The sequence below is a fragment of the Canis lupus genome, chromosome X (genome assembly GCF_011100685.1).
Source record: "Canis lupus familiaris isolate Mischka breed German Shepherd chromosome X, alternate assembly UU_Cfam_GSD_1.0, whole genome shotgun sequence".
NCBI lineage: Eukaryota > Metazoa > Chordata > Mammalia > Carnivora > Canidae > Canis > Canis lupus.
In genome coordinates this window covers 65716815-65719404 of record NC_049260.1, presented here as the reverse complement: position 1 = coordinate 65719404, position 2590 = coordinate 65716815, and positions in this window count along the sequence as shown.

Genomic DNA, 2590 nt, shown 5'->3' with positions numbered 1-2590 from the left:
TGGGATTAAGACAGATTTGTCCTATTTCTCAGTTCGGCCAAAGAGCCAGTCTTTGACATCCATCAAACATCGGCCAAAGAGCCAGTCTTTGACATCCATCAAACCTCAGCACAGTTCCTTCAAAAGAAAAGCTTGGTTTGCTCTAGCTTCTTTCCTGAGTAAATCTGTTCTAATATCAGGTAAATCAAACAGATTTTCTCTTCAAAGAATGCACCCTAAAATATTAAAGGAAGAGATGCTAAGGTCAAAATAGCTAAGCTCTCAGTTTCTGTTTTTCCTTTTAGAAATCCAAGGTTTATTCCTGCTTTATTGCTTAATTGCCTTTGACAAGTATTTTAATATTTCTGAGCCTCAATTGCTTCATCTGCAAAACTGAGCTAAGACTACTTCAAAGTGCTTTGAAGATCAAATTATTGCTACTTTGAAAATCAAATTACATAATTTATGAGAAAGTGTTTTATATAGTAAATGTAAGGTGAATCATTTCATAGGAATGTAGTAACACAAATAAAAGATTTTTTAAAAAACTGGCTGCCCATTCTTGTAGAACAACATTAGAAAAGAGAAAAATGAAATCTTTGTCTTTCATATCATAAAACAAGCAATATAGAATGACCTCTAATGTTTGTGTGTTTGTTTTGTTTTGTTTTTTGTCTTTTTACAAAGAAGCAACTGAACAGGGATATTTAGAAAGGAGTGATCAACCCTGAATTGTCCTTCTCATGTACCAAGCCCTAATGAGCCTCATTAGGGAAAAGAGATAAACACAGATAAAAGTAGATTGCTTATCATAGTCTAGGTTTTATACTGACCACCTGGTCTATGGTTTTATAATAATTCAACACTTTGCAGTAGCTGTACTTGGCAGAAAAATACTGGCTTTCCTCGAGGGCCTGACAATTTAATTGGCTACAGAGCTACAATTGGGTTGCCTCAAATTTACAATGCCATTTGAATTTTCTATTGAGAAAAAGGATGTAATAGAGGAAGGCACAGAAAGGCTAGAAATGAGCAATGTGGCTAAGAACTCACATAACCTGTTTAATCATGACAATGCTATTGGTACAACATCCTCATAAGTATCACACCTTAGTTCATGCCAGGGGTACAACTCACATGAAAGATAGGACTCTGACATACATATGTTTTCAAGCATCCTAGGCCTATTTTGGACTAGAATGATAAATATTTCATGTTTTTTTTTTTTTTTATTTGGACGCTAAGAAGAGGATAGTGAAAACCTAAAGAAAAGTACCTGTGTCTGAAATTGTGCTGTTAGTCTTCTTTCTCTGTCTCTAAGTTAAAGGTATTCAATTACCCCTGTGCCTCCTTTTGCTACTGAGTCGAATCTATTTTTGGCCTCAGCAGTTAGATATACTGCCTCGTGCCCCTTTTTAGAATTCTAAAATTTTATTATTTGCTATGGATGATCAAAGAGATAGGGTTTTAAGAGAAGAGAACTGCAAGCTATTGAGCAACGAACATTAAAGGATACCATATTCTTATATTTATTATTTTGCCCACAATTTAAATCACTGTTTAAAAATGTTATGAAAACTGAAGAGTTCACTATGTTGTAATAATACAAAGTAACTAATTTAATGAAAAGAAAACAAAAGTTGAAAGAGAGTAACAACAGGCCTGTATGATTGAAATGTTAATAAGATCCACTAACCAACATCTCTGCTCCCTCTTGGCCTCTTTCTCATTTATGAGCCACTTTGAAATCAGGGAATTACATTTTAAGGAAAGCCATTTACCCAAAATTAATCTGAATGGGAATCAATGTAATCCTCTTAGACAGTTTGCCAACTGAATTAATTAATTTTATTTTAATTTCTGTCTCTGGATCACCTCATAGGAATACAGGGATCAAGGAATAATACCAATGAAAAATAAGTCATATTTATAAGAGAAGTGTTTATATATGAAGTCATTTCGGAACATGCCTTTCTTCCCAGCTGCTCTACAAATAATCTCTGGGATTAATCAGTACCAACTGGAATAATAGCTTTACATGAATTATTACCTGAAGAGGCACAGTTAAAGAACAATCCAGTTTATTTTCTAAACTCAAACCTTATAACCATATTTGAGTAAATATGTTAATGCTATCAATTTCAGAATAAATTTGTTTTGATTTCTAACCACAATGCGCAGTTGTCTTTATTAAAGTATTTTATGCCACGAAACAGCATTGCTAATCTACCCTAGGACTAGGAATCATAAAGGTTTGTTGAGATAGTATTTTATGAGTCAGTAATTGTTTTCCTGTATCTCCATTTTCAAACTAAGCTCTGGATAGGGAGGCAATTTAAAAAACACATGGCTGTATTTAAGAAATTTTGAGTTCAAACTCCATGCCTAACATGTAAGATTCTGAGTAACCTTATGTAAGTCACTTACCCTCTCGGTGCCAGTCTGTTTCATCTGTAAAATAAGAAGTTTGGATTAGGTTGTTCCTTATGTGTAATATTCTATAATTTTAGCCTCATTTTAAGGCTTAATGAGGTCAACAAAGAAGCTATTTTAAATGATTATTTACCTTAGCGTCCACCACAACCAACAAATGAAACTCGCGTTATACTTT